At 27.8% G+C, this 24,814-nt stretch overlaps 1 protein-coding gene across 1 annotated transcript in view; it reads right to left on the reverse strand.

The window, feature by feature from the left end:
- Positions 1–24,814, reverse strand: part of LOC107173201 (scavenger receptor class B member 1-like) — an 88,971-nt gene that overhangs the window by 62,968 nt on the left and 1,189 nt on the right. The window lies entirely within an intron of this gene.

Below are 24,814 nucleotides of genomic sequence, written 5' to 3' on the forward strand. Positions count from 1 at the left end.
TACCTAGTCTTTCCAAGTCCAATTCGTTAGGCAAGAAGGAAACGAGTTTGCATATTATATATTATTATTATTATTATTTATATACCTACTCACAGCTGCACGTCGTTTATTCGATAAAACACATTATTGTAAAAATCATCGCGTCCAAGACTTGTGACCGTGCAGCTAGCAATGTGTGACAATAACAAATAGTCGATGCGCCTAATCAACGTTCCGAGTAATATTATTACCTATTTATTTTTATTATCCTATTCGAAGTGTAATGCACTCACGACTCACAACCTTTTTTTTTATTATAACGGTGAAGGCGTGAACTTACTAATGGGACGGACCGTACAACAGACATCATGCCCAATATATTATGTATGCTACAATAATAATTTATAAATATTCAACTCGTCCGCCTCTCAACATAAAAGTACCTCGACTAAGGTGATATTTTAATAATGTTGTTTCTATTTATTTCTGTAAGGGACATTGGTCGATAGAAGATTGTATGAAATGAGACAAGCATAGTCGTATAAATCATATTATTATATGTTCATAGTTCTTGCAGCAAGGCCGGCCCATGTATCGAGTTTATATCACATATTTTTTCTATTCAAAGACATACATATTACATTCCGATGGAACAGTGGAGTACTTGGAATAATTTTTCAAAGATGCAATAAACGCAGCTTTTAAAACGAAAATAAAAACGTTATTTTAAAAGGAACACGCCATTTACGATGGTTAACAATAATATTAACAAGTGTTAGTGTTATGAAAATATTGTGTACTCGAATATCGAAAGTCGTACGATTTCGTGCAATATATGTGTACAGTAAAACCTCTCTATAGTGGACACACGATTAAACGGAATCCTCTTCATAACAGAAAATGACAATTGTCCCGGTGCAAATAATATATGAAATTTCTACTTCTCTATGACGGAAAACTCTTTGTAGCGGAAAAATGTTTGGTCCCAAGCTATTCCGTTGTAAAGAGGTTTTACTGTAGTACCTAAGGTAGATTGAAAATTTTTCAATAGTAGATATTTTTAAGCATGTAAAATGTGTATCTGTACTGCGAATTGTTCACATATTATATTGTGTCACTTTTTGAAATCAGAATAAATCACTAAAAATTTAAGGGAGCTATACGATAATAATAGTACTGTAACTAAGGTAACATGACATGTTTCAAACGAATTTCGAATGTATATTTCATTACACGGAAATTTATAGGGTTTAAATAGATTGTTAAAAATATGATAAAATATGTAAATAACTAACCGGAATTTTACTCATTCTCGATAAATTAATTTTTAAGACAAAAAAACTATATAAATCCACGTTGCTTAAAAAATAACATAAAATTAAAATACAAAAATGAAGAAGCACATTTAAAAAAAATTTGTTTTGACGTGCATGCCTTTATTATTTTTTTCTGAATTGAATTTTTTCAAAAATAGGTCTAATATTAATGTGTTTATGCAGTAAAAATACCCCAACATAAATTCAGGGTCAATCGTTTAAAATATTTTGTTTTACCTTCAACATTCAACTATATTCTGAGTAAAAAACATTTCCCACTCACCTATAGCTACATCAGCCGAAGGCTCGTCCGGTTTTCTAACATTTACAGTTATCATTTTATACAATAATATGGTGTAAAACATGTAATAAATAACAATATTTGTATGTCTGGAAAAATAAAAATTGCTGTCAAATTTGTTAAAACCTGTTCCGGATATAAACTTTGAATTGTGAACGACGGAGACTTATTTGGGTGCAACTCCTTTCGCTCAAAAACGACCTTCCTCTTTTCTACCAAATACGATAAAATAGTTTCCTCTTTTCGCCTGAAAATAATTGCATTGTTTTTGCCCACCTTTCATGTTCAACATTTTGGAAAGCACTGTCACACAGCTTTGGGAAGCTAACTCGTCAGAATCAATCAGGACGACTGATGCATGTGAGTCCTTTCATGAATTCTTTAAAAAAAGTTTTTATTGTATTTAATATTTATCTACCAATTAAAACGTGCTTGGCTACTATACAAAAAATCCAAACTGATGTCTATATTAAATTAAATAGTATCCATTCACAACATTTCCTTAAAGATAGGAAAGTTGAAGAACGACGACTAAAAAACGAAGACAAAATACAACAATACATTAGAGAAGAGATAAGTTGGTATGAATTTCCTAAATCTATATCGTTCAACTATAAAACATTTAAATTTAATTAAATAATTTTTATAAAACATTTTTTAACGACGTCATAAAAATTAATGACAAATACACCTTATATTATATAATAATAATTTAATGTCCACAAACACAAAATATATTTTTGGAGAGTAATAGAAGCCAAATGCTTTCCAAAATGTTGAACATGAAAATTGGGCAAAAAGAATGCAATTATTTTTAGGTGAAAAGAGGAAACCATTTTATGGTATTTGGTTGAAAAGAGGAAGGTCGTTTTGGGGTGAAAGGAGTACCACTCACTTATTTGTATTGTATCTGTAAGTAGATCAATAGCATCCAAAAGTACCTACTATGCTCATTAGCGTTGATTCAACATTGCTTCGCACAAATGTTCGTCTTCGATTAGGATTATTATAAGTTAAGATTATGATTCACTATTCTATGGCATTACCAACTATCAAATCCGTAATTTAATTATGCACTTATACCATGCCTCGTTAAATACGAAGGTATATTTAATATCAATTTATAGATAATACGTGGAGTTTGAAAATTATAACGTATACATTTTTTTTTTTTTGGTTTGGCTTAAAATCTAACAGTGATATGAAAATGTATACTATGTAGTAATACTACGATTTGAAAAATTAAATTAAATTGTGCGTTTTTGATTATTTCATTAGTTTATTTTAAATGCATGTGTGTATATTATAATACTTTTTTCGTTTTTTTCATTTAAATGATGTAATCGGTATGGATACTAATAATATATTTTATTTTTATGTTGTAGAGTGTTTTTATGAGTGCGTATAATTAAGTTTTTAAGTTTTTTGATGATTTTAGGTGTTCTGATAATAAACAATTACATTATATTAATTGATATCGAAAAATTGAAAACAATATTGTGCATATTTTACTCAATTAAGATTATTCTCCGTTTCTGAAGAATTTTTGGTGGCATAACCGTTTTCGACTAAAATCATACGCTTCCATTATAGACTGTTATCGTCGTATTCAGTTAAATCAAAAAGTTAAATAATAAATTACTCTATGTTATACATCATGTAGAAAGGTTGGTTTGAGATTAAATTTTTAAACTTGAAAGATAAATAATATTTAAATAATTTTTATGTTAGTATTTTATACAATACGATATACCTACATATTATCATAAACCCCAAAACTAGTTCATAGGTCTATAACCTACGTACCTACATGATAGTTGCTATCACAATCAAACTCGGGAACCACCGGTAAAATAATTAATGTCAAAAATGTTATAGATTGTATTTTTATTTTTTATTACGTAATTGTATACGTCTTAAATTTGTTATTAATTATTATTTTTTGGTTTAACCAAAAAGGGGAGGGTATAATTTTGGTCAAAAGGGTTTCACCCGATTTTGGAACCTTTTTGATTGTCTTACGGCAGAAAGAATCTTCCTATGATAATTTTTTTTTTTATATAATTACATAACTAATAATAACAACTTCGTATTAAATTACGTGACATCAAACAAGGATACGGATGTAGATTATTTCTGAACACTTCATTAAAGTTGCCTATATAAAACCCCTTGAATTGCGTGTTTATAATTCCTCACGAATTTTAGTGGTATATCCACATGTATAATAATGTAATGTTGTAAAATACTAATTAGTTTTGAATTTTGCGGTTATACGATTATTTAAAAATTCCATTAATTTATATGAAAATTACATACATAAGTTACCTAACAATGTGTTAGTTACATTCTGACTTTAGCATGGTGCAGACTATTTATTTTCAGCATCATGACTGCAGTCATGTAGATTCTAATTCTAAAATCTTTGAGAATTGGTAAAATCGTTTTGATCATTAAGATATTTATAAGATATATTAAAAATTGAATGATTTAAAAGATAGAAAATTAAAAATAATATTAAAATCAATCTTCTTGATTACACACAGTTTAAGTCTATTGCACCATATGTACAATTTAAGCAACTTAATAATATATTATTGATTTTTAAAAATCCAAGGTTTTTATAGCTTGTTAGTTGTTAGTATTGTTACCATAAATATTTGGGTAAAATGCCTATACATAATACAATATTATGTTATAAATAATAGTACATAAATAAATCATGAACAATCTGATATGTCACATGTCACGGTTATGTTTATAATACATATTATTAAATCGTCGTGAACAAAATCATTTTGTTTCAATGACAAAATTACATATTTTATGGACTAAATTAATATACTTATGGTTTATGTTTATCTATGGATTTGAATTACTACGGCTTAAGTAAATATAACTATTTTATCTGTATACCCAAACTATAAAAACTTGATCTTATAACATTCGATGTTATTATTCGAAGAAGGTATAAAGTACAATTCCTTTTATTTCAATGATTCGGTTATCAGTGTTTTGACTTTCATTTCATATTACGTTAGTGTTGTTTCTCACGGCTTACGTATTTCGCTTTTTATATATAAGTAAAAAGTAAGTAAATTTTAATCAATTTTGAACTTTTTTCATTTAAAATTGATATTCAATTTAAAGCTGATAATAAAAACGTTAAATGTGAAATCGTTGGCAATTTTAAATGAGAATAGGAATTAAAATCGTTTAATGGATCCATTAGATACTCGCATGTTTACTACGCATATTTTTATTTTTCGTAGGTTGACATGACCATGCAAAAAATTATAGTTGTTCTTCCGGATTTGGGATTTTATCTTCATATTTATTTTCAATTAATTTTTCTGGACAGTTAAAATGATTTTTTTTATAATAACTGCATCTAAAATCAATATGCAATATTTTGAAAATTGGTTGACCGTCAAAAATTATTAATATCTACAATAATTTTCTTTATAGACGTTTAAAATTAAAATTTGCTCCAACTTAAATATTTTTACACAAAAAATAATGAAGTTAATTATTTTGTTTTAGTTCGAAAATAGTACTTGTGGGAGTTTAAAGGTTCACTGTTAAGTACATCATTATATTTTATATAGGTACACCGTGCACATGTATTATACATATTAGTTTATACAGCGTTTCTGTGGGTACACTATGTATATAACTACTAACAGACCTCTCAGAATCTCTTTTTATATTCAATGTTAATATATAAATAATTTAATTAATTACAGTGACTCACTCAACACCTACTGTACCCACTGTCAAGCGCGGATTCAGGGGGGGGGGGCTATGGGTGCTCGGGCACCCCCTGTCATCTAGCCACCAACAAAATAAAATTATGTTAAAAATTAAATTATTTGTTATATCTCAAAATAAAAATAATAATAATTATAATATCGGTGCTTTTCGTTATCACCGTCACATACGACAATAATAACTATTATTATTAATTGTTTTCGAAGTATACTCGTATGTAACGACACGTGTCGACGGCGGAAAGCACCGATAACAATTATTATGGAAAAAAAGTTAGTACTAATAAATCAAATATTAAATGGTAATATTTAAATAAATAGTAAGGTGTAACAGTTTTTTTTTTTTTTTGAGCACCTCCTGTTAAATCTTTCTGGATCCGCACCTGCCCACTGTAACCGCTTATTTCCACTATTTTCCGAATAAAATAGATTTATAATAATCCTAGACATATTTTATTGCATTGATATTTTACAAATTGATCTTGATGAATTTATACGCCTAGCTATATGCAATTTGTTATACTGGTTTAATTTCTGGTACTTTGGCGTATCCTAGTTAGGTATACATAATATTGTTAACAATAAAATTTCATAAAATATCTAAATATCATAGTTACCAATTTTTTAGTTTATATAATATTTATTCATAGAGTTGATTTAAATAAAACCGTCTTATACGTTTTCTTAAAGTCATCATACATACAAACACGACTCCGCCATGTCTAAATTATGGAATACAATTTAGGTTGATACTACAATATGGTATCTAAGGTGCGTTAATAATTAGTCCAATCAAATTTGGAAAATAAATTAAAGTGATTGCTAAGAATAAACCTAAAGGTTGCACATAGTATTATGGTTCCAAAAAGTTACAAATTAGTAACAAAATGTTGGTACAAGTCTGGCATTGTACATTTGTACTGTAAACTATAGATTGTAGCCATACATTTATCACGGCATGTTCGGGCCAAGTTCATGCACGTTCAAACACGGACATTCGTATTAATCGGTGGCGTGCTTGTTACTTCCTTTGAAAAAAATAAATACCATATTTGATACTTACGTGTTCCTACTTTTAAAATGTGTAAGTACTTGTAATTAACCGAAAAAATAGTTTCTAGCAGTGCACCACTAGCGTGACCTTGCAAGTCGATCTTATAATAATATTATATAATATAAGTATACCTACTCCAAAAGTAGCACGCACATTATGTAACATACATAATTAGATACACATACTCGTATTTTGTCGTGGGTATACGAGGATTTAATCGTCATAAGTGACGATCAATTTGAAACAAGAATTAAAATAAATTTTAAAAAATCTGAAAATATTGCATTTGTTAGGGTGTGTATATAATTTAAAGCATATTATTCTATAAACTATAATCATTGAATACATTTTAACTACAAAATAATTAGCAAATTTTTAATATTTTTGACATATCAACAATTTTTAGATTTTAAGTGAAGCGATTTTACAGATTGATGTGACTTTTTATGTTTGTTTTCTATATTATACAATATAATAAGGAGTAAAAATAATGTTTTGATTCGCAACTTCAGTACTATCTTTTCTGTTGGGAAATTGAATTAAATTAATGTATCTGGAAAGTGGAAGGTCAAAAGTGAAAATTTTCAGTAGTTTTCAAAAATATTGGAAAAAAACAAAGAAAAAATGAAGATAAATCAGTATTATTAGCCATGCAGTGTTTGATAAAACCAGATTTTTTTTGTCATAATTCAAAAATAAATAACCATAGGATCAAAAAATTTCCACCAAATATTTGTTTCAGTATTTGCTTTAAGTAATATAATTTTTTTTTTAGTTATTTTAATGCTTAGACATTTTGATTTTTTTATTTTTTTTTAAAGTTATTATTGATAAAATATTTTTCAGTTGATCGATTAACATATTTAAGACATATTTTATACAAGATTCCTCATATGCTCTTCTTATAAAATAATAATAAAAAAGCTTTTGAAATTTAAATTTTGACATAATTTGTCAAAATTACAAGAGTTTTGCAAATTATTTTGTGACAGAAATTCATAATTATTAAATACCTATTGTTCTATTTATATCTAAAATTTTAAAATTCAGATGATAAATTGTTCATATTAAGTTTGTCTACTTAAATCAGTGGTTTCCACAACGCGAATCGCGGGTCAGATGCGGCCCATTAACAAATTTAATGCAGCCTGCACTAAAATTAAATTGTACAAATCCAGAATTAAAAAAAAAAAAACATTTGTGTCAATTATGAACTTTTCTTGCCCTTTCCTGACAAAATATCTTGTCTCATTGTATTCTTATTTTTTTTTTTTTTTTACTATTCTTCACTAAATTCAGTAAACAGTTTATATTATTAATTATTATCATCAAAATCTTAAACATGAAGTGCTTTTATTGAATAAAAAATATGAGTGGCCTACAAGCGGTTTTCAAAAATTATATTTGGCTCTTTTTAAAATCCTAGTAAGGACCGCTGACTAAATCAGAAAAATTATCGAAAAAATATAATCATTTTTTTATGAGTATTTCACATTTTTTTTCAGATCGCATATTCATTGGATTTTCTTCATTATTGAAATTAAAAACCGAATACTAATAGATATAAGACATTTCCATAAAAGGTTAAAATTAGCATTTCCTATACACCACAAAACATATTACATTATTTAAACAAACACAACTTTTTAAAATTATTAATAACTTTATATAAGCATAAGGCATTTTCGTTTTCTTTCTATAAATATCTATAAATAATTATTCGCTGTTTTAGCTGGTAAGTGTAGATAATATTTAATAGTTTATTGTTACTTTCTTAGTAACTCTTTAGGGCATTTACACTCCTGACTATATTTTAGGACATTGGACACCTCCGGAATTAGCCATCGCACCACGGTGTATTTAATATATTGCTTACAGTTAAAAGTAGCTTACAATAAACGAGTAGTTTAAAATCTACAAATTAATTAGCATAATAGATATTATAATAATATATTTATCATAAAATGTGTTTAAAAATCATAAGTAAATCGATGTGCATTGTATAAAAATTTTACACCGATTTTTATTTAACACTTTTTTATATTAGAAACTTTATTGACTGGTTTTGAATACAAAATATAATATAAACATTCAGTAGGTATACATTTTTCTGTCTTTAAAAAAAACAATTGATGTATTTAAATATTTTAAAATAATATTATTACTTATTAGCATTATTAGTAGTTACTATAGTTACAATATGGTAATTATAATGGAATTATAATTTTCTGTTGACCCTCACTAATAGTGTTGTATAAAATTGTTGTACAACACTTATTTTAATATGCACATACCTTACAGTTTAGGAAACTGCTTTTTATGTTAATATAATAATATTGTTGTAATCACCTAAACGTTAAAATGTGTAGCGAAGAACAATCATTTGTTCATTCCATTACCTACCTATAAGTTACGGGTAATGTAATAATGATGTTTGGTTTTCGACAAAGATCGAGATAATGCGACATGTCGACATACTGTGGTTAATACCTTTGACGAAACTTTGACCTTGCTGGTAAATACCGTAGAAATCGGTGAGCAATACACGTTGATTCAGAATTCAAATTTAGTTTAACATCGACTTGAACATTTGTTGTTGACGTCAAAGAAATCGTATTCAAATCGACGTATTTTCGGAAAATCGAATGATCCGTTTAGTTGCAATGTATTTTACACTATTATTCAATTGGACATGTATATATATATATATATATTATAAAGAATAGTGTTCGTGTTGTTTTTATCTATTAAAACATGATGGTATAATATCATGGAGTCTATGACATAATGGACAAATATCCAAACTCGTAATAAAACACAATTTTTTATATCAAACACGACGACGCGTGTCAAGGTGCAGTTTTATTTTTTTCACATCCAGTTAAGATACTTTAAATACTAGTTTCATGTTGTATGAAGAGAGCCCAAATTAGAATAAATCGTTGTTATTTAACAATTTCGCAAGACAAACTCCTGTGACCAACTTGTGACCACTGTCGCGCGAGACACTTTGTACTGTCGTATATATACGTACTTATCGTCTTGTTTATTTTATGATCATCAAAATATGCAATTTGATTTCTCTAGGAAAACGGTGCGTTTTATTTTCAAATCTATGTATATGTATTTATCTAATTGTATAATTGTTAAATTGCTTTGTTAAGTAATAATTTTTATTTTTATATATTATATCAAAAAAACATACAGTTCTTAATTATACATATCATGATCTGATTTACAAAATATCAAAAACTTTCTTCTGTTATTCTGTATCCCAAAGTTTAGATGATTATTTTCAAGAAAACTTTAAATAATAATAAAAAAAACCTTCAAATCTTTCACGATTTGTGTTCCTGCTTGATATTTTTCCGTTATTTAATTTTATCAATAGCTTCTAATAATATATTAAGCTAATATTAAACTTGCGCTGCTATGTCGATTTATTTTTAAGTCATACATATAGAAGAATGAAATAAATAATTAACCCACCAGATGTTCAGTGATCCGGTAGCAATTACCACACAGTGAATACATTTATAATATGCAAATCAGTCGTAGAATAATGTCCTCCGTGACCTTTGAAAATTTTTCTTCTCGGTCAGACGTACGATCGGAGCTCATCATAGAACTGTTTATAGTGGCTATAATGAAACAAAACCTGTACCTACCAATAATACGCCTACTGTCAGTACAAACAAACCTTGATAAAACACCTCGTTTTTAGTAAACATCTGAATCACATGAATTTCGTCATTATACAACGAACGTAAATATTTTGATTTATCACATTTGGCAATTAATAATTAATAGATATTATAGAGAGGTACCTATTCGTATAACTCAGTATGACATAAATTGTGTAGTTTTTCCAATAAGATAAAATTATATCATAGGACAAGTATACAATATTATGTGAAAACATTGCTAACAAAAATTATAATGGCTTTAATGTAACATTTGATTTTAATTACCTACCTTAATTTATGTTCTCACTATTCTCAGGAAATGAACGCGTGTTTAACTACCCGAAAAGCATTGTCAGACAATAGCTTATAATATAATATTATTATCAAGATCGTAATCGGTTTTCTTTCAAGTGATGTTGCGTGTTGTCACCGGTTTGTCCATCAAAGCGCGTTTCGTCTGATATTTTGACGATATCAATGTAATATAATAATACTATTGTCTACGGTTTGTGTAGGCACAAATTATTTAATTAAAAATATGTTCGAAATGGTGTAAGGTATACTATAATATTGGTATATTTAATTTTATATGGATGCCTCGAAATTTCGAATTTGTGTCCGCGCAACACTTTTTTCTAGGACAGAGATTATAAGACCCCAAATATAGGTGCCTATATGAAAATAAGTTTAAGTTTTTTATGTATTTTAAAATATCAGTAATCAACCACATATTAATGTAAATTGTCAGGGTTGTGTTTTTTTTTTTTTTTAAATAACGTTATACCTACCAACTAGGTACATAATATATATATATTATATTGAATTTCCGGTTTCTACAAACTTAGTGCTTGTTTCCTATTAAAGTTACAAACGTTTTAATCTATAGTAACCATAAAATACAATAATTGATAAAAAATAGAGTTATGCAGTAAAAATAAAAATCTAGAAAATAGTCGGTTACACTTGCAATAATTGACGATAGATCAATAAACGATTTATCAATAAGATACCGACAAATGATATATAATACGTTAGTATACGTGTTTTCGATTATCTGGCATTAGAATTCGATTTAAGTCAATAGTGGGAGATAGACGACCTCAATATTGCCTTCCGAGTATAGTGACGTCTCTATCCCCTCCTCATTGACTGTTTATATGATAAACGTAATATTATACGATCATAGTAATATGTTAAAATTGAGAATTTGACATTGGCCCTCGGCACTTTGAAGTGGTCTATTTCGGGGAGTTTACGATAAAATCAAAAGATGAATGAGGGAATTGGTGTAAAGTCCTTACTAAAAATACTTGTAAAGTAATAAGCAATATAACAATTTATGATCTTGGTTGTTTGGAACATGTTAGGATTTCATAAAACGAAAACGCGTAGAAATTACGCCGCAAGAAACATAAGATTTTCTTCGCGTTAACCTCTCTCGTCCTATGTACACGTACGCATACAATATGATGTATAATATTATGCCAATTAGGTATTATGATATTAGTAGTAAGCCAGTAACTATATGTCCTCGTCGAAGACCTAACAAACCTCTATGACTAGAACACGTCAACTATGCAAAAAAAAAAAAAAGACGTACATTATTTAATGCAAAATTCGTGAGTGTCTATTATGTTAATAATAATAAATCGCACAGTACAATAGGTACATAATATATATTAAAATAATATACACTGACTGCACTAATTTCACGAGGGGAAAACAATGATCTATTATAAAAATATGGCTAGGTGTATTTGATGACTTATAACGAGATCTAATTTGTATTGAAAATAGTGCATCCGTTTGCGCGCCTATTTTTTGATAGAATAATAATCATTTAAATTGAAAAAACAAATATATCTGATTTGTAATTAAGCGTAGACCGCGACAATATTATACATCTCGCTGAATCGACTGATGCAAATTTTATGAAAATCGGTCGGCTAGTTTTTGAAATTACGTCGAGTCTTTATAGTACAATTGCCCATAACTATTGTACCCATAAAGGTATATATATATATATTATATATATTATATACATACTATATATACTATATTATATAAAGCTACTACGCGTTATCACACTGCGAGATACGATAGCACTTTGGCCGTTTTGTATTCAACAATCGTAATATTATTATTTATTATTTTATTTTACTTTGCTTTATGGTTTACCAGTGCACATCGCGACTGCTAAATCGATTCTGGACAACGGGGCCAGCGAGGTCGCGTTTTACAAAATATGTTAATTTAATATACATAATATAACAATATAATATATATATATATAGAAAGATATATGCGTCTGCTGCGCCAACTATTTATACGATATTATATATGATGTACGTCATGATATGATATTATCGTCGTGTCGAAAATACCATTTTTAGAGTAACCTATACCTATCACGAGTAAATTATTATAAGTATTATAATTGTATTTACAGAGTACAGAAACAAAGAAACAAAACCCATTTTTTCATTAATTCATTACATATTTTAATAAATGAAAAGCACGCACAAGAAGTCATAAAATTGGTACTTGTTTGTTCTTGCCCTTCTATAAATAATATATATAATAAAATTTAAATAAACAATTTAAAACATTTATTAAAAATATAAATATTAAAAAAGAAAAATACTACAAAGGAGGCCAGAACTCTGAAATATCTTTTAAAATAGTTTCAAATGCATCTTGTTCCCCACGTGTTCTCCACATAAATTCTGCCAAATACGATTCCAGAAAATTCCTATTAGTTTTTATTTTCCCAAAGAGTAGACCACCACAACCTTTCAATGATTTGGGCAGTATTATGTTGGAAACCTACTTGCTGCAAATTATTGTAAGATTTCCAACAGTCTGACAAAACCATTGAGCCTGGTCTTAAATAATGTTGTATTATAGGCAACAATGTTTTCTCTAATCCATCTAGTACGCACTAATTATAAAACATGCTCTTAGCTTGCCCACATATTTCCTCCGGAAATCCATTGCTGTGGCAAAAAATATTTAGCGTTATACAACTATACGGTGGAGCCATAACATACAAGAGTGTATGGGAAATAAATTACATACAATTTACTGACGGGGTGGTAATAAAAACAAGTACCAAAAAATCTATATTTTAGGAATTTAGCGTCGTGGAATATAGTCGTCAGCTTCGTGACCGCTGTTCGAGCTAGGGGACAAAAAACTGAAATTATTAACGACAACTATCACTTGGCCCGCTCATAATGATAATGATATATGGATAGATCCAAGTCCAAATGAATTATTGACTTCACGGATAGCCACACGGAAAAGAATCTTAAGCTCTCAGGTCTGGGGAGACTTCAGTGGCCACGATACATTAAGACGGCTTCCTGGAAAGTGGTCAGTATGTTATCTATGCGTAGTGTGCGATTTTTTTTTTTTTTACCACGGGGGTGGGCATCTTTGGAAACCTACATGTTTCAGCTTTACCACAAAATAGGGCGCGTAAGACGTTTTTTGAAATGATTTAAATTTTTAACTTACATACGATTTTTACCGTGACTACACTTAAAGACATACGTCATAACTATACTCTATAGGGCTATAAATTGCATCTTTCTTTGGTTGATCATAGACAATGCTTTCTAAGTACGTAACTCGTTTCATGTAACGAGTGTTTTAAAGCTAAACATTTTTTTTTTTTTGCTTATTTCTGCGTTTTATGTTTTAAGAACATTTTTAACAATATTGGGTCATTTTTATGGTTTTTAATACATATTTTCTTAATATACTATACAAATTTAGCGTATTTATTAATTTATATTTTAGTAACTATGTTCAGAACGCATAATATTGCCTCAAAACAAATGTGTGTCAACATCATAGCAGCATAAAGTCAATTTTTTTTTTTTATAAAATAATAAATGATAAATAAATTTTAAATTAAAATACTAAATTGTATAAAATCAAATATAAATGGCATTTATAAGGTGATTTTTTTTTTTTTTGAAGTAAGGTGCATTTTAAAGACATTTTTGGCCATTTTATAGAGCATATTTGTATGGTGTTAACTGTTTTAAGTGTATTTAAATCCGGGCCCTAGTCATAACGCAAACGAAAATATTATGGGTAATTAGTGAAATAACGGAACCAATTTTTTTACCTGCTTATGGACAACTACAGAGGTCAATTATCATTACGATAATTATTATTATCTTGATGTCAGAATGTCAGATTGCATTTTATGAAATCAATTTTAATTTAACCCGACGGCAAATTCGTCATGGGTAATCCCGGCTCTAAACACCAAATTAGGTACATTATATCTATCGTTCTAAGACGCGTGAAAATATGTAATAGGTACATAATAATATTAAATAACGCGCGATCATATCGTTGGCTGTAAAACTATATTATGTATAGTCGCATATTTAAGTGTCTATTTATATTATTAGTTAAAAAACATAATATTATAGGTATAATAACGCGTATTATAAATTATAATCCTCACCGAATCTTCGAATCCTATACCTACTTAAAATATTTTGTATAAAATTGTTATTTACGTCGGTGGTTATGTTATTGTGGGCTGCCTACCACAACATATTCACAATATACATAAAATAGTTACAAAAAAACAACAACATAGGTATAACTACGTTTTTAATGAGTTTCGGAAAATGTGCAAATCCCATGACGCACAATCTCAATTCCTGTTGATGCGAAATAACAAAAATGATTATTACAATGTTAAAACATTATAACTATAATAGGCATCTTTTTGGCATTATACACTAAAGGGTGATTCACCAATATTATGCTTACCATTATTTTTTCCTTTAAGAGAACGTCGCGACTGCATGACTTTTTGTTTCGTTTTACACACCTACGACATGGCAAATTTCCGTTCATCATTATCAACAGTGTTAGTGCCGTTATAGTGTTGATATTATAGTGAACTATATAGTTGTCCCCACATGGCGTTTCTCACTTATTAGTTTGTACTTTTTCATTTTTGTAAGCCATTTATTAGTGTTAAGTTTATTATGTATGAGAAAATAAGTTTTTTTTTTTATTTGCAGTTTATTATTAGTTTCGGAGATCATCGTGTATAGTTAACTATTTAATAATTTTAATATATCAAACTATAATATTCATAATATCACTAATACAGATAAAATCGTTTTAACTAAAAGTTCTTACTGTACGCTGCTCAACGCCTAAGAAAATGGGGGGGGAGGGGTAGCCAAAACCGTGAACTTCTAACTTCAAAGTTGCCTAATAAGAAATAAAACTGTATACCTATAGTTACTTAAGTTAAAAGGTTCAAGATCTTCAATTCATTTAAATTCACTACATTTAAGCGATAACCCTTAGGTCATAAATAAATAATACTGATGAATAAACGTCGTACCAAACTTCGCCATTTTTATCATAGAAGATCGAAATTTCTAGAACGAATCATTAGCAAACATTTTATAAGTCACTCCCACGGACCAAGATAGTTTAATAAGTATAATTATACTTTTATTTAGTCCGTGCCGTCACTCCCTATTCTTGAACATGGTGGATCTTTCTAGAAAATTCTATAACTTTCTTTTTTGACAATTATTGTCATAAGAAATATTGAGGGCATCAATCGAGATAAAAACTACCATATCTTTTAAGTTGGACCAAATTACACACATTGTAAAAAATTTCATCAAGATGGGTCCAGCAATTTCGTAGTTCATCCTGGACAAACATTGTGACACGGGATTTTTATATTAAAGATTTAATTATTATAAAACTTAAAGGTGCGATTATTATTTATTATCTATAGGGTTCCACGTAGGTTTTTATGAATAATATTATTTTTAAGTATCTTCTGATCATTTTGTACAGCTCATTCGACTTCTAATTTTTTGAATTTTCACTTACTCGTATAGTCAATATTTTTAAATTTGATTGAATAATTAATATAGTTTGATATACGGTTATTACTTAGTTATTGAGTTAATTGACAAAAACAAAATCGATTTTGTCAAGAACTGGTTTTACATTACCATTCTCATTTTTCTGCTTTTCCAATATTTTTTAAAATTACTGAGAAGTTTTACTTTGACCCCACCTCTCCAAAAAAAGCACCAATTATAATCACTTTCCATCCATAAATAATTTTTTAGTTTAAAATCGAAGGATTATTATTTTTTATTGTCCTTAAATGTGATAGACACAGAAAAAAACATACACATTCAACACTCCGCTTGGAATTTAAAATGAAGGCTAGCTAATTGTATACAGTTAATATAGACTGGACATAATAAAAATAAAAATTGTATCACAGTGAGTAATGGCAATTATTTTTATGTTTTAAATGTATTTTTTAACCAACAAATATTTTTAAAAGAACACTATAATATATTGTATCAATATAGAACAGCGTCTACTTTGTTTTTCAAGATCTAAACTTGTTTATTTTCAAATTAAATTAAAAAAATAATTTGTCGATGTTACATTATTATGTATCTATAATAATAGTTAGTCAGGCTAATAACCTAAATTGTAAAAACTATATATATAAAAAAAAAAATAATACTTCCCGCAGATCGTTTATTATTTCGAGGCAATTATTTTATTATTGGTTAAGTATATTATACCGCAGATAGGCCTCTAAATCGTCATCACACATCAGACCATTCCTATAGATGTATACGAAATATGTACAATTACCCTACAACGATTATATCAATACATTATAAATATTAAAATAATGTAGGTAGGTTATACCTATGTTCTATACGTATTTATAACACCAATTAAATATAATGTATACCGACCGTCTATAATACGTATCTCATGCATTAATCACAACAAAATATTCAAGTAATATTATATTGTATAGCCAATATAGTTTATAGTCCACGTTAATAAAAAAAGTTTGTTATTTTTTTCTCATACTTAGTAAATTGCGCAACACAATAATAAAACACACATATCAATATAGGTAGTAACTATATTTCATGAAATTTAAACTTTCATTGTATTATATTATAAATATAATTACCTTTATACCTATTTTGATAATATTAATATCACACGAATACCTTTTCATTCGTTTAATGAACCGATACAAACATTGTGTATATCCCGTGTTCACATATCACGCACACTCATAATTTTTAAATAAAATTGGTAAAATTAATTAATTATGATTAATATTAATTAATTAATCATATTATTTTTTATTTACAATATGTTATACATTTGTGATTATTCGTCCTGTTTTATTATTACCAGCTGATAGGTAGGTGTACCTATATTCTTAGTGGTTAATTGATGTTTTACATATCTTAGATACGACGTAATATCTTAATCAAAAGCGCGTTACTCCTATAGTCATATCAAATTGCGCACTTTGTATACATATACATATCCTATAACATACTATATCCCACGAGCACATTACATATTATGTACCTAAATAGGTGAACACAATAAGTACCTATTGTAATATTACGTGATTTTAAATTTCGAATCAACGTGACAATACAATAATATACTTTACAGAGTAGTATTATTGACTTATTATTTAATTTATCAATAAAATATTTATTTATTGTGGAAACGTTAGGAAACATTGCTATTAATACTTAATAACTACAGTTTAGAAATTTGGCTGAACTATAAAAATAAACTCAATTAATTTATACGTATGTTCATTTAAATATATAATTTATTTATGTTGATTTCGCAGTAACAATAATATTTTTAACTATATATACTTGTCTAGAGGAGTGTGGACAATTATTAGTTCGTAATAATGATATTTTCTCTCATAGAAAATAATATTAAAGAGTAACACAACTTACTGTAGGCAACAACTTTGTAACAGAATATTCATGAATTGTATTATGATCTATAGAATTTTGTAGTGAGCAATTGGCTGGAGTTTACAACCCGCCAACTGCCTTGTCTTTATTTGAAACCCGGTAACACATTAAAATATAAATATAAGCATAGTACATTTTTGATTATTTAAAACGATATGTTTTGATTGCGGATACCATAATACAGTCCGTGAGATTAAAATAATAATAAAAAAAAAAATAATAATAGATCGGCCCGCTTTAAAAAGTCAATTGAATCGCATGTGTAAGATTCAAGTTCTTTTTGGATGAAAATGAAGTAAGAACACTTAAAATTGATCGTAATAAACTTGAAATACAAATAGTACCTACGCGTATATAATTCCGTAATAATATAATATCATTAATATGGTGTCCATTTAAAATAAATTAGTCATACTATTGTTTTCTTCTACAACGAGAGTGTTCGTTGGTATTTTACAGTTTACATCTTAGTAAAAGTAATATATCTATGTATTTTTTACAACATTATCTACTATAGTTAATATTATATTGGTTATTAAGTTGTTTTCGTCGAATTAACATTTTGTCGTTTACAAGTTATAAACAAATCATTAAAGATATTAAATTGGATGTCATGTGTAGCGCCTGCAAAACCTTTCGGTTTCTCATAAACAACGGACAATCAACCAAAATATGTTATAAAAAAGTAAAATCTATCGAGATTGAAAATTCCACTGTAATAATTACAGGTTGCTCCCATATAAAGGTAGATTGTAGATATATTGGGCAGTGGGTTCTTATATTATAAATTATATACGTGAATAATATTATAGTACGTCCTATTACACCGTTTCTACATTATAGCATTATAGCATTAAGTATAATGTATATAATATATTATATACTCAATGATAATATGTACCTATTTAAACATCGGTCGATTGGAAACATGTTAATACCTAATTTTAATAACCTAACCTATGTATAATATTTTATCATAATAATCACGAGAAAAAAATTAGGTCACACTGATTATGCGACGGGAATTTTATCTGTCTGATAATTATTTTTACTATTCAGTAATTCACCTATGTACGAATTAATAATTATATCCATTGAGGAAATATAGCTGTAGACCAATTATAATAATATGGTACCTATACCTAATATATTATATACTTATAGGTAGTTGAATATTTTAAGATATTTAATATTCTGTGATGTATTATGCATTAACTTGCTACTGTATTTATAATGAGCAATAACATTTTAGACGGCAAGGACTGCGCAGTAGTATTGGTGTACCTGTTATATAATATATGTATAGAAATAATATACTTAAAAGTATCAAAAACTTTGCATAGGTACTATGGGTATATTTTAACAGTATTAATATTCATTATCTCAACGTTTTTAAAACTATATTTTTTTACCTCAATTATACTTAAAATAGTTTATTACTTAAAAGTTTATCATACAGAATAACATTTTTAGAATTATTTTTTTGTGAGGAATTATTTTTAGTGTAAGATAAAAATAGAATTTTCAAACTAGCATTCTAGTCATAATATTATTTAAATGTAGATAAGCGGAGTGGAGTGGCTTTTGTGTTCCCCGCATATTATTGGTATTCTACCCTCTTCTTTTCACTCATCGAAACGTTAAATAGGAAAATTTTTTATTTTTACAGATTATTTTGAAAAATACTTGGGATTTTCAATTATCAGATACTAATCTGAAAGTTAAATGTCGAAGTTTTTTTCTACTACTTTTCGTGCTTATATATTGTATACAATATAATATATATATATATATATACCTCTGTATATTATACAGACACAAAATAAAATCTCATAATTGCTAAATCAATACATTTATAACTCTATTAAAAATCTAAAATTATAACTATAGAAAAAAATTTGTTTTGTAATGAATTTTAAGTATTAAAAAAAAATTATTTTTAAAATCGGTTATTTACTTTACGAGGAGATGAGCGATTACTGTAAAAAAAAAAATCAAACTGTATATATTTTAAACATAATTAATGATATACTACGTTATCGATTGGTCGAGTATTACATTATAATAAATACCTATATTGAAGGAAAGTGGTTATTCATTTTTCTAAGACAAAAAATTAAAATATTAGCGACTGTTATTGGTAGTTAAGTACCTTCATAATATAAAACGTTCTAATATTTTATAATATTATGTTGCATATCATTATAATAAACAGTTGGAGTGATATTAATCACACTGTTTCCCCCCGTTGTTCGGCCGACGCATATATTATATATTACCTATACAAATACGGTCGCCTGCCTTGAATGTATCTACGGGACAAGCTATCCTTGCCCGATGTTCCGGTCTTGGATATACATCGTTTGATAACTACTTCCCGACACAAATTGTTTATATACCTCTCATAATAATTATACCATATCGACATTTTACAATTTTTCTGTGCGTTATAATTTACCCGCGTGAACATAACATACATAGGTACGTGGCACGGTAATAATAATAATAATATTATGCCTATCTTATGGTTATGGTCTCGTCGTTTCCGGTTCGATGTGGTTGTATCTCGTGATAGATTATATATATATAAATAATAGTACAATTATTATGCGCGCGGGACGTCTATAAACCGCGACCCTATAATAGACGTGAGAGGTACGCAATGCGGTCCAGAATGCCGGTGACCTAATCGTTAAGATCGAAGTGTGTGATAGCTGACTACGATAAGTTAGTTATAATATGACAACATCAAATGATGTAGTAAAATAATATATTAAATTGTAGGCAGTTGCCATAAGGCTACTCTTTTATTCGAAACGATTTCATCTGATTTACTGTGAGAGAAATATATCATAATTTATTATTGTATATTAATGCCGCGATGCAAATAGAGTAGGAACAATTCGGCGAACGGTTCCAGGACGCTACACCCTCTGTGTCTCTGTTTTAAAAAACACATGACATAACAAATTGTATACGTTCTGAATAAATCTAATTAACTCAGGTAATATATTTGATCTATGAGCGTATTGACCTATCATCGAACTTAAAAGTAAGAATATTATTTAATGAACCCGATAAATTGTTTTTTAGATTTTAATTATAATGCAAGTTATGAGTATTTTTAAGTCCCAAACTATAAAATATTAGGTAATGGTATTATCATAACTTGCTTTTAAAATTTAAATTTAAAAAAAAAATCAACTGGATAACATTCTTACGACTAAATTTAATAATGAATGTCAATCACCTCCAATATTAATCATAAAATTATAATAGAGTTAAATAGGTTATTCAGAATGTAAAATTTGATATATTATTTTAAGTGTTAGTTAGGCGAAGACAGTACATGAGATATTTTATTTCAAATTTTAAATAATATTGATGATAGAAGCCTAAGATATCCATTATCACTTAAATAACCATTTTTTTATACAATACTATATTATTAAAAATAATAATGTAGCCATATACCATATCGGGATCAATGAACAACACGTGCACGAGTGTGCGTCTGTTATTTGTGTATAGTGTTATCGCTGGTTGTTTTTTTTACTTCGATAACAACAACAAGAGAAATATGATCGTAAGGCGAAATTGTGTTAGACATTTTGATCTCAACTCTGTATCAAACGAGCATCGACCTACTTATAGTTTTCACTTTTATCGATTCAAATGCATTGTATAACAATAAAAAAACTAGGTACGTAGTGTGGTTATTTTTAACTTAAACATTATAAGCATCGACGAATTAAATATTTTTGACATATGTTTTTAAAAATAATATTGCTTACCTATATGAATATAAGATGTATATGATTAGAATTTAGATTATTGATTAAAGAGAAAAATTAAAAATCAAAAATTTGACTAGCTTGCAACTTGTGAGCTAAAGCCTACCTATGGACTTCCTTACCTGGCTACCTCTAAGCTTAGTGGCTCATTAGTATTTCGAGTTTGCGACCAACGATCAGAATTTACCATGCCACAATATAATATTATGAACAATTGTACCTATGGTCTTTGATTAATCATATATTTTAAATCATTTTTAAAGAAATTCATGATTTTAACATTGATTGCTGTAGTTATTAAAAGTATAATAAAATAATATGTAGGGTGGCAGTACTGTGTTAAACGGTTCCCACCAGGTCCTAGATTTTTTTTGGTAATAAAAATAAAAAGGTATAATATAATATGCATCGAATTAAATTTAAAATCTTCAACCATCGACTATTTTTATGTATACGCTTTTTATATTAATTTCATTACCTATAGTTTTTTATTGACTATCGCTTGGTAATACTATGTTTACATATTATTACATTAAAATAATATTATAAGATCCACCGAATAATTCGTACTATCACGATTGTCGACAAAATAATTTATAACAAACACGAACAAAATTACTAACGTGCGTTGGAACTTAAAAAAAATAATACTATTTGACTTTTGAATTTTATTTAATTAAACATACCTATATAACATATATATTTTGAATCTAGATTACACATACAATCTATGAATGTACCCGTTTTTCTAAAACAAATATTTTATGTTGTTATCTATTTTTATGTACTTGATAAAAAAATTAGGATATACAATTTTATCAATTTAGGAAATCGTTTAAATTTTGTGATTTGATATGTCGATATGTGTAAGGTTTGCGTCCAAGTGTTTAAATGAGTTTTACCCTAATTCAAAAAAGATGGATTTAATTTTCACCTATAAAAATATTATTAATTATAAAGGAAAAAAAACATTGGCAACCACAGTATTTTCAGTATTTTGTTTTAATTTAAAATGTTATTTACATTTTCTGTTTATAAAACTCTAAAAGTAATTAACGCCAATGCCCAATATATTATAAATGCAAAACGTATAATTATTATTAGTAATAGATATGATGCAATAAAATTAAAATTAATATATTCATTAAAAGCTAAATATAATATTTTCCTATAGTAATTTATGCGATATTTTTAATATCCACATATTATTGATCAAAGCTATGCAGGCACATGAATGTTATAAATTACGTTTTGTGATTTTCCGTAACAAAATGTTTTTTTTTGTTTGTAATAAATAATATTTCTTTGTGTAAAAATCAGCTCTTTTTTGAGCTTGGAGCTTTGCGCGAAAGCAACTAGGTACGCCTGTCTTGACATTAGATTCTCTGTAGAAACCACTGCAGGTAACGATTGACGAACATAAAGTAAATAAAAAAAGCTATGCAGGCATATGGATATTATAGATTGTATTACGTGGTTAACAAAATGTTTTTTTGTTTTAATTTCCAAGAATGTAATCGACATTAAGGGGATCGGTGGCGGACAGTTATTTTACAAAAGAATAATAATTTATGGCAGAATTGACATTGTTAAATTTTACCTTAACGAATGGGGATTAATTGTTATTTGTTGTATATGTTGACGACGAAAAAGTTTAGCATTTAAGCATTATGCATCCCCTGCCTCCCTCCCATCATCAAGAAATTGTTATTAGTAGGTATGTTGGTTGCATCTCGAAAATAATACTGACCATAACCACCACTAATAAATTTTTATCACCGGTTTTTAAGTACCTATATATGGCAATATTGTATAGATATTACATTTTCCAGCTACCTACTAAAGTTTGGTAATAGGGGCATTTACATTATGGGCTGGCTTGTTTTGTCTCGGGTATAGGTAACTTTCAGATAATTTATTATCATATTTTTGGAAACAATTTTTTCTCATTTTTGTCTTATACTCTTTTATTGCTGATTTCGCGCTTATACGAGTACGAGTAATATATTTATAAGTATATACTATAATATAGTATATATATATATATATATTATATATTATGTGGCTTGTGTCATATCATATATATACAACACAAAACATAGTGTTATCTTGCGGAACATCGTTCACAGTCTTAAAATTAATTAGAACATCGAAATTATAGGTATACCTGTTTAAATTTGGATTTTTGATAAAAACAGTTTAATTGTTATGTAAGGCCACGCCACGTATGTATGCACAGTGAAAACATAAACTACAAACAAGGACTAAAAAAAATGTTATACGTGTTTGGTGTTTATGTTAATTCATATTGTACCTACCATATTTATACACATAATAATACAGTTGAGCGTTATTCCATATTAGATGTTTTTTGTAAAAAACCTGCTCTGTCACATATTTTAAAATCTTCCGGTAAACCATCTCCATTTTTTAAACCATTTTATCATGACAAGTACACTAGTACACTATATGTTCGGTGACACACATTATTAAAATAATGATTATGTTAAACGTTGGTAAGTGGTTATTACTCGTTTTATGGTATTATCAAAAAATACAAATAATCAAACACGGTCGTTTTTGAGAAAATATATTGTTATAAATAATATTGTATCTATTGTATTTGTGTATTATATATTATAATCACATTGATCTTGAAGAACCAAAAAGTGATTTATTTTTACTACGACGTGATATGAAATTGAATTCTAATCATGATATACGAAAATATATTATAATAATTATATTAAGACACTAATAAGACAATATGATGGCAATATAGATGCAGAGTTTATCCCCACCATGATAAATATAGATAATAATCGTCATGGATCGAGACTGTGTTACAAACCTTGGTAAAATTTTCAAGTTTCTGAGCATCAACAAAATATAAGCAAAACAAGAAGCAAGCCAGGCAACAGGGCGTATCGCAAAGATGCAGTTTCGTGACCACATTGAAGTACTAATAACATAAATATATTATTTTTGCGTATAGCATTGTTGTTTTCTTTTTAGATCTCTGAAGTCTGAACAGGATGGCCTACGGAAACGAAAACATTTCAAGGGC

This window comes from Diuraphis noxia, unplaced genomic scaffold (genome assembly GCF_037042655.1).
Source record: "Diuraphis noxia isolate RWA-SAM2 unplaced genomic scaffold, SU_Dnox_SAM2 contig0001, whole genome shotgun sequence".
Taxonomy (NCBI): Eukaryota; Metazoa; Arthropoda; class Insecta; order Hemiptera; family Aphididae; genus Diuraphis; species Diuraphis noxia.